This window comes from Oratosquilla oratoria, chromosome 17 (assembly GCF_046742065.1).
Source record: "Oratosquilla oratoria isolate Oo_2021 chromosome 17, ASM4674206v1, whole genome shotgun sequence".
Taxonomy (NCBI): domain Eukaryota; kingdom Metazoa; phylum Arthropoda; class Malacostraca; order Stomatopoda; family Squillidae; genus Oratosquilla; species Oratosquilla oratoria.
In genome coordinates, this window is record NC_134793.1 from 21,231,600 (window position 1) to 21,242,809 (window position 11,210).

Genomic DNA, 11,210 nt, shown 5'->3' on the forward strand with positions numbered 1-11,210 from the left:
TGATGTAATTTTTTAAAGTAATTTTCTCGCTGCCGGTTAATGCAATTGTGTTTTTTTAAACGTTATTTTCACGGAGCAGATTTCTTATCGTAAGCAAAAATCGACCGTATGTCCTCGTAGTATAAGGACGTTTACACTTAGAGCAATCATACGGTCGTTACTCCGTAAGTCTGCATGACCCGAGTATCAGGAATGACATGCCAATCTCGTCTCTAATGGATCGTAGCAAAGATCTCATTATCCCTTGACACGTTTACAATAAACCGATTCCACTTCCTACATGTATGGCGAGTAGTTCTTTGCGTATTAAACAGGCCACTGACAAGAACGAGTAGACTACCTGGGTAGTGACAGATGTCACTAAGAAAGGTAGGCGACAGCAAGGCAACAGATGGATTTGAGAGTAATACCGCAGACACGGAGGTCCCATGCCATTGTCGCGTACCACCTGCTTTAAAAAAAAATCGATCATATATCAATATATTAATAAGCAGAACACACAAATGAAGCAACACTAAAGAATACAATCTATTCATTGATTTTTAATGCGAGGAAAGCACGATAAAGAAGTACAAAATAAACTATTGTTTTAATAAATGACAAGACAATACGGAAGCAGGCGGAGAGTTGGCTCTGCCCGTGGGCCGCTACGCGACGCGTTTTCAGTTGTTCCCCTGGAAATGACGCATAACCTCGAAAGTGCTCGCGTACTTCCTTTAAAGCCCTTGCGTATCACAAATAGTACCCATACCACAGTTTTGGGAACCACTGATCCCAAAGGAGCTAAGATAGAAGGGGGAAAGAAATGTGTGAAGGATGGAAGCGTGTCTTGGATGGCTACCTCCCTTATAAGGAGTAAAATCTCTTTTGGTATATGTATGTGTCACTTAAACTTGAACTTGCTCACTCATGATGGTATTTGTAACCTCAAGACGTGACGCAAGACAACTTTAACCCTGACCCGTTTGTTCTAGCTGTCGTCGGGCGATTTTATTCGAATGAAAGAAATATTTTCCTAGCGAAAGTATTTATATCAGCCTAAGTAAATATCAAATTATGAAATTCTTTGACAATAATCTCTGTTTAATGACTTGTTATTCAGACGAATGAATTATTACAATTATTGGTTAATAAGGGACACCAGAGTGTGTGTGTGTGATTCACCATAGTCCTGGATCACGTGTTGACCTCGTGATCGACAGCTGTTACCCTAATGGATGATAGCTCAAGAGTTCATATATTGCCCCATCTGTGGATAATGATTTGACTTTACACACACACACACACATACACGCACATCCTAATTTGTTTGTGTGTGCGGCTGTGTGTGTGCGTGTGTATAATATGATGCCATTCGACGTCGACCCTGATTATGGCACATATATATATGTATATATATATATATATATATATATATATATATATATATATATATATATATATGTCAACCACAATTAACTTCAATTCTAAGTCATCAACGTCGAAGAACTCGAAAGGAGGCATGTATGCAGAAATTGATACGTGGTCAAGCGGAGGACTCGAACCCATGCCTACATTTGAGTTCATCGACGTTGATGGCTTAGAATTAAAGTGAATTGTGGTTGGTAAATGTAAATCTGTTTACTAGGACCCCTAGAGAGAGAGAGAGAGAGAGTGTGTGTGTGTGTGTGTGTGTGTGTGTGTGTGTGTGTGTGTGTGTGTGTGTGTGTGTGTGTGTGTGTGTGTGTGTGTGTGTGTGTGTGTGTGTGTGTGTGTGTGTGTGTGTGTGTGTGTGTGTGTGTGTGTGTGTGTGGGTGGGTGGGTGGGTGCGTGCGTGCGTGCGTGTGTGTGTGTGTGCGTGCGTGTGTGTGTGTGTGTGTGTGTGTGTGTGTGTGTGTGTGTGTGTGTGTGTGTGTGTGTGTGTGTGTGTGTGTGTGTGTGTGTGTGTGTGTGTGTGTGTGTGTGTGTGTGTGTGTGTGTGTGTTGTGTGTGTGGGTGTGTGTGGGTGTCTTAACATTCTTGGAATCGACGAATAAATAAACATCTTCAATACGGTTACCATCAGCCGACGCTGAACGAGACAAGATTACTAAATGCGTTTCCGTCAGTCTTGGCAAGTTGGGGAGTTTGAAGAAACGTACATGCAGGTATTTGGAGTCATGTAAGACTCCACGTAGCTTGACTCGTGCTGACCTCGACACTCCACGTGTCAGGAGTTTCAAACATGTACTTGTATGTTGTGACAGTCACTTTCTGTTTTGGTTCTTCAAAACTGTGTACTATTAAGAACGCTTTAATTTGATTTATCATGGTACATTAGAGTTATGGAAATATATATATCCCGTTGTTGAATATTTGTTATATTTCTATATACAGTATAGTTTCCTCAGAATTAAAATGGATTTTTGTAAATATGGATCAGATTCGGTTAAGAAGGATATAGACAAAAATTGGTTTTTCAAAAGAATGGTTAAAGAATGGAATAGCTCTGAAACTATTGATTGTTTTAAGAAAAGGTTAGATAACTTTATGGAACTGTCTAGTGTAAGCCTTATGGTCTCCATTCACATGTTCCTATGTCTGCAGAAATACAAATGGTTTCACTTCCAAATATTCAACATAGATGACACGTCTCTGCGAGCTTGTAATAAGTGTATATGTTTATGTCGTATCTTTACGATACTCGTAAGTTTACGAGGTCGTAAAAGGCTAGCTTAGGTCGTACATCTACGACCCAGAGCTCACTAGAGTACAAAGGTCACTGGAGGAAATAAACTTGGAACAAAAACTGATCTTAGGTTTCAGCCGTCATATTTCCACGGCACGAGACGAAAGTGTGTCATGTACACACTACGTTAGTTCTTAAATAAATAAATAAATAAATAAATAAATAAATAAATAAATAAATAAATAAATAAATAAATAAATAAATAAATAAATAAATAAATAAATAAATAAATAAATAAATAAATAGATAAATAAATTAATAAATTAATTAATAGATAAATACATAGATAAATGAATAAATAAATAGATTAATAAATAAATAAATAAATAAATAAATAAATAAAGTATACGAATTTAAGTTCTTAATAGGGAATGGGTTAGAGCGTCGCTACTTGCGGCGGAGGTCGAGGTAACGGCAGTTCAAACACCTACCGCCATCGAGTTGGACCAAGGACATGGTTCATTAAATTCCACGCTAAACTGTCCTCTGTAAGGAGCGTCGTCCTAGCTTCCTGACAGAGTTCGTGACATTAAACTGAATCAAATAAAATTCTTAATTGTATTAACCCATCACAAGATGTGTGTTTATGTGTTAAGGCCACATTTCCCCTTCTTTGTAACCCGTTGACGTAAGCAGTGCAAGAAACTAAACTTTGCGGAAGTCTTTTGCTGAAACAAACAGGTTTGTGAGTAACGTCGACAGCCTCGAAGCGTGGGAGAGTTTTGCTTCTTGGACAATCCACGGAAACCCGCGTCCTAACCCCGCGTCTCGGCTTCCGAGTCTCTCGCGAATGAATTTCACCAAAATTTTAGTTTCTATATAAATATGAATGATTAATTTGTGATATTGTCGTTGACGGACTTTGTGCCTACTTTGAAAATCAAGATTATGAGTTTCACCAAAGATTTTAAAGTTTCTAAGGAAATATTAATGATGAATTTGTGATATTATCGTTGACGGATTTTGTGCCTTCTTAGGAAATCAAGATTATATTTATAATACATTGAGAGCGATTGTCTATGTTATAACCCTGCCTTACATCTGACTCTTGAATGAATTTCACAAAAAAAAATATATAAAATAAATAAATAAAGTGGTTCAGGGGATATGATTTACATATTTGTGATGATATCACCAACGTGTATACGCCTTCCTACAAAGTCAAGAATATATATATATATATACATATATATATATATATATATATATATATATATATATATATATATGTATGTATGTATGTATTTACAAAAACAAGTTAACATTAAATAGTTAAATTAAACAATCAATCAACTAGATAACTGATATATATATATATATGATAAATAGATGAATAAATAGATCAATAAATGAACGGATAAATATATACATATATATATATATATATATATATATATATATATATAGATATAGATAGATAGATAGATAGATAGATAGATAAATGACAGAAGTCGATAAATAAATAAATAAATAATAGATAAGTAAAAAGATGAATAAATTTATGAATAAACAAATAAATTAATAGATAAATGAAATATATACGAATGACTGAGTAAGTTAAAAAATAGTTGTAATAGAATTGGTAGAAATAGAAAAATAACCATAACAAAGTTTATCGATTAATAGATAATTAGAATAAAATGCAACAACAACAAAATGGACAGTCAGGATGACCTTATTAAGAATCTATCTATATCTACATACCAAGGGCTTTTTTCCCCCTTACCAGGGAGGTAGCCAAAGTCAAAAGGCATAATTCCACTCCCACCCATTCCACTCCCACTGATTCCACTCACTTCCACCGCCCTTTCCCTCCCCCCTCTCATTTTAGCTCCTCGTGGATGACGGGTCATACGTGTATCCCTGGGTCAGAAGCAATGCAGCAAGGCATAAATGTGGGAAAGGTTAGAGGAAGAGTCCACAATGTCACCATGTGGAAGTGGGTTGTGGATTTCTCTGTCGACCACCAGGAAGAACCTTTTGAGAGTTGTGTGACAGGGCAGCCTCACTAGTACAAGTGATAAGAAAAGTATATATAAATAAAGTAGAGAATAATAAAAACAAAAAAGGGTGGGTGATGGTGAGATGTGTAGGTCTCGCTCTCTCCTTGTGTGTGTGTGTGTGTGTGTGTGTGTGTGTGTGTGTGTGTGTGTGTGTGTGTGTGTGTGTGTGTGTGTGTGTGTGTGTGTGTGTGTGTGTGTTTATTTATGTACACTTGCTCAACATTACATCATTGCCATTTATCTCGACTTGCGTGGCGACGATCACGTCCAAACATGGCGGAACCAAAACAATCTTTTAGTCCGACTTATTTATTTATCATTTCTCTGACATTTCCGCATCACCCACTTCGTCATGCGGATGACACCGATGGCAAGGAGGAGTGACGAAACGAACCGTGACATAATTTCCAAGAGGAAAGTTGTAGCGAGAGAGAGGACATTAATGAAACATGACTGCATCGTCGAGGAAGGACCCAAGGTGGCGGCGGTGGTGGTGGTGGAGGTGGATGGGAGGGAGGAACAGGACGCAAGGAGCGGAAGAGGACGCCAAGGTGAACAGCTGTTTCTACTTCGGGTTGCTGGCGACACCAACTCGCTCTTCTTGTTTATAGTGTCCAGTACCTGAATCTCTTCCGTCCCCAGTACACCAATGACAAAAAAAGTAAATTAATAAAATGAACAATTTAATTTACATAAGTGAATACATAGGTGAATTAACCAAATAATGTATAATAAATAATGAATTACTTGATATATGCATAGGGAAAATAACAAATGAATAAGGTAAATATATATATATATATATATATATATATATATATATATATATATATATATATATATATATATAGATATATATATATATATATATATATAGATAAATGAACTTATCAACCAATTCATATGTAATGAATAATGAATTAAAAGGGAAATGAATAACTAAATAAATAAGTGAATAAATAAAAAATTAACAAATAAATGGATACATGAGGGACGAAATAGAAATTAAATAAGATATGAAAAATTATGAAAAATAGTTATGATTAATAATTATATTAATAATAATAAAAACTAATAATGATGATAATAGCTATGATTGCTAATATTATTACTATTATCATCATCATCATCATCATCATCATCATCATCATCATCATCATCATCATCATCATCATCATCATCATCATCATCATCATCATCATCATCATTATTATTATTATTATTATTATTATTATTATTATTATTATTATTATTATTATTATTATTATTATTATTATTGTTATTGTTATTATTATCATTATTATTATTATTATTATTATTATTATTATTATTATTATTATTATTATTATTACTATTATTATTTTTTTTTATTATCATTATTACTACTACTATTATTATTATTATTATTACTTATCATTATTATTATTATTATTATTATTATTATTATTATTATTATCATTATTATTATTATTATTATTATTATTATTATTATCATTATTATTATTATCATTATTATCATTATTATTATTATTATTATTATTATTATCATTATTATTATTATTATTATTATTATTATTATTATTATTATTATTATTATTATTATTATCATTGTTGTTGTTGTTATTACTGTTATTATTATTATTGTTATCATTATTATCAATTATATTAATATCATTATTAACATTATTATTATTATTATTATTATTATTATTATTATTGTTATTATTATTATTATTATCATTATCATTATTATTAGTACTATTATTATTATTGTTATCATTATTATCAATTATATTAATATCATTATTATTATTATTATTATTATTATTATTATTATTATCATTATTATTATTATTATCATTATCATTATTATTAGTACTATTATCATCATTATTAGTATTAGTATCATTATTACTATAATTATTATTGATACCATTATTATCATTCATATTATTATTATTATTATTATTATTATTATCATTATTATTATTATTATTATTATTATTATAATTATTATTATTATTATTATTATCATTATTATTATTATTATCATTATTGTTATTATTATCATTATTACTATTATCTTTATTAATATCATTATTATTATCATTACTATTATTATTACTATATTATTATTATTGTTATTATTATTATTATTATTAATTATTATTATTATTATTATTATTATTATTATTATTATTATTATTATTATTATTATTATTATTATTATTATTATCATTATTATTATTATTATTATTATTATTATCATTATTATCATTATTATTATTATTATTATTATTATTATTATTATTATTATTATTATTATTATATTATTATTATCATTATTATTGTTATTATTACTATTACTATTATTATTATCATTATTAGTATCATTATTATTATTATTGTTGTAATCATTATTATTATTATTATTATTATTATCATTATCATTATTATTATATTATTACTATTATTATTATTATCATTGGTATTATCATTATTATTAATACTGTTATAATATTATCATTATTTTTTGTTAATATAATTATTATCATTATTGTTATCATAATCATCTTTATCATCTTTATCATCATCATCATCATTGTTATCATCGTCATTATTATTATTATTATTATTATTATTATTATTATTATTATTATTATTATTATTATTATTATTATCATTATTGTTATTATCTTCATTATTATTATCAACATCATCATCGTCATCATCATCATTATAATTATTATTATCGTCATTATTATTATTATTATTATTATTGTTATTATTATTATTATTATTATTATTATTATTATTATCATTATTATTATTATTATTATTATTATTATTATTATTATCATTATTATCATTATCATTATTATTATCATTATTATTATTATTATTATTATTATTATTATTATTATTATTGATTATTATTATTATTGATTATTGTTGTTGTTGTTGTTGTTGTTGTTGTTGTTGTTGTTGTTGTTGTTGTTGTTGTTGTTGTTGTTGTTGTTGTTGTTGTTGTTGTTGTTGTTGTTATTGTTATTATTATTGTTATTATTATTATTATTATTATTATTATTATTATTATTATTATTATTATTATTATTATTATTATTATTATTATTATTATTATTATTATTATTATTATTATTATTATTATTGTTATTATTATTATCATTATTATCATTGTTGTTGTTTTTGTTGTTGCTATTGTTAATGCTATTATCATTATTATTATCATTACTATTGCTATTATCATTATTAGTAGTATTATCATATGCAGTTTACGTACTGAAGTGCACAGGGATGTTGCTGATAATATGGTGCACTTGTTGACCCTGGGGATCACTGAGACGAAAGTACGAGAATAGGTCTTATCCTGTGTATTAAAAATAGGTAAATACAACTAATTAAAGACACACATGCATACAGGTAGTTTCTCTACTCATTTCTGATTGCTGTCATTTGCAATTTACTTATCTACTTATTTATTTATTTATTCATTTATTATTTATTTATCTATCTATTTAATATTCATTTATTTTGTATTACCTTTGCATACTTTTTATTCAGGTGGTTCACGACTTCCTCCTCGTCTCGATTCAGCTGGTACCCAGTCTACTGGCCTTTTCCCTAAATTAATATGATTTATTTATTTAAATTATATATTCATTTATTTATTCATTTATCTTCTACAGTGTCACAATCAACAAAGAGATTTTTCAAGATGTTGATGGTGACTCGCTAGTTTAAGTGTGTGTGTGTGTGTGTGTGTGTGTGTGTGTGTGTGTGTGTGTGTGTGTGTGTGTGTGTGTGTGTGTGTGTGTGTGTGTGTGTGTGTGTGTGTGTGTGTGTGTGTGTGCGCGTGTGTGTGATTCACCATTCACCATGATCCTTGGATCACGTGTTGGACTTGTGATCGACAGCTATTTCCCTCCCGTAAGAGAGCTCAGAGCTCATACATGACCGATCTATGGATAATACTGTGACTTTACACGCACACACACACCCAAATCCCCGCCCATGAGAGTTGGAGTAACACCCCCGCAGCACAGCGATACTGAAATTATTCCAGCCCTGGGCGGGACTCGAACCCGAACCTCTTTAGTGGCAGCCGGGAACTCTACCAACCGCGCCACGAGTGTGTGTGTGTGTGTGTGTGTGTGTGTGTGTGTGTGTGTGTGTGTGTGTGTGTGTGTGTGTGTGTGTGTGTGTGTGTGTGTGTGTGTGTGTGTGTTCGTACACTGTCGCCAGAAATTCTTATTTACTTTTTTATACCAAAAGGACCTTTCTACCACCCACCCCAACCTTACAATGGGGCGACCTACCAAAGCATACATCAACCCGTCATACATTCCTTCCCCATTTTATCTTAGCTCCTTGGAAAGAAAGGGCTATACCTGTTCCCCATCCACTGTCTGGGTCAGATGGCAATGCAGCAAGGCACAGCACATCCACGGCAGACCCCGACAGCTGAAGCTGGTTTACCCCCACAGATTCATTTACATGGAGACCCTCTTCATCCACTGACGAGGATAAGGAGAAATCCTTTCGGGTCGTGTCGATTTATTATTAAATTTCAACCTCTCTCCACTCATACCCCTCTCTTGCCTTCTCCCTTCTCTGCTCAACAGGCATTCCTCTGTACCTAAGGCACCCTTCACTCCATCCATACATCCATTCCATTCTCGGTCTTCCCTTAATGTTCACTTCCTCCATCTCTGCCCTCCACGTTCCTTTTGTTCGTCTGTGGGGTGCCCCTGAGGTAGCAAAGGTTCTGGTAAACCTGTTCTTCCCTACAACTAAGTCGTAATGTCTGGGAATAGAAAGCAAATATCAGTGAACACACACGCGTACACAAACACACACAAAACACCCATCTACTGACGTCAGACGCTATCTCCAGCGGGACTCGAAACATCTAGCTTCTCTCCTCCAGACACCAAGGCCCTAGTCCAATCTCTCATCACCTTCCTGTGCTTATATGAACTGTGGTTTACCAGCGTTTCTATCCATATGAACAATTTCACCCCGTGTTGATATTCAGAACCCATTGGTTCAATCTTGAACGGGTTCCAACATCAACAAAGAATATCTGAACCTTTTTGGCAATGCTGTCCATTGAATACTTGAGCAGATCTTGATTTCTATTCAACGTCCGTTGGATCGCGGTAGCCGGGGCGCCTGAGTGCTGTCCAGGAACAGGATTGGGCTGAGTGATACCGCCTGGGTAGGCTTCTCAAGGTCATAAACATTCTTTATTCAGGCTTTCAGGCTTGGGGGGGTCTGCAAGATGAAGTGCGTTGTTGGCCCACTGCCGTCATCTGTCTACGAACGCCGAAGCCCCTTGGATCTCGTCCTACTTTTTTTTGTTCATGGGTTCCTGATTTATGTAATGCTGTTACCTTCCTTGGAGTTGCCTACTGGTAAGATCACTTTGGTATTCGCTTACTGGTAATAGATTCATGTCCCTGTGTCCTCTTGCAGGGTCCAATGACAGGTACCTGTATGTGCTGGTTCTGTAAGATGGACAGCAAAGGTGCTTCCCATTTTCCAAAACCAGTCAACCCCCTCACCTGCATCAGGAAGTACAACCTTGATGGTCTGTTACTCGGTCTCTGGATTGACCCCAAGATCTCTCTCTATCATCTTTAATTGGTATTATTACACTTTTTTACATATGGAGTCCAGACAACCGATGGTCGGTCGCTCCCCTCCTCCTTCCAACACTTTCATTCGGTGGCATAGAATCATCCAGAAACTTAATTCGACACAGACAACAATCCAAAACTTCTTCCCAGAGACGTTAATCTGTGTGAAGGCAAGAGGATCGTTACCAGCCTCTGTGGGGTTGTGGGTTTTCCTCTTATCAAAACTCGGGGTAATTATATAATCAATTACTTCCTTGGGAGTTTCTGTGCAATTCTAAAATTCCAATCGAAACGCACAGGTTTATGGAATGCTGTTTCTCGCCCTCCTGGATTTCACTTTGGTCCTGAATAGAATCGGCTTGCATCCATTTACTACCAAAAGGTTCACGTCCCTGGGCTCATCTAAACGTGTTTGTGCATCCATAAGACGACCCGGAACCTTATTTGAGAACCACTGTCTTAGTTTATCTAAACTTGGAGGAGATTTGGTTCATTCGTGTCGCTGAACAGTTCGTTTGTAGCTCTGTCTTGTATCATCACATTTTCTTTTTATTCTTCTCTTTATCTCATTCTCTATGTTGATACATGAATTCCAGACATTTGTAACCTTAAGACTGAGGGTTTATTTTTCATATAATCTCCCCCAAGTTAGATTAGACGAATATGAAAGAAAACGCGTGGCGTTGCCTGCGTTCAAGGTCGCTTTCACGAGGACAGCGGCACTGCGCTCTCCACCAGAGCATCTGGCTCCAACTGACTGGCTCTTCCCCATGAAAAAATAACCACGTGTTCCCCCAGAGCAACTTGTGTGATCTGGTCTACGATCATCATTTCTGGTTC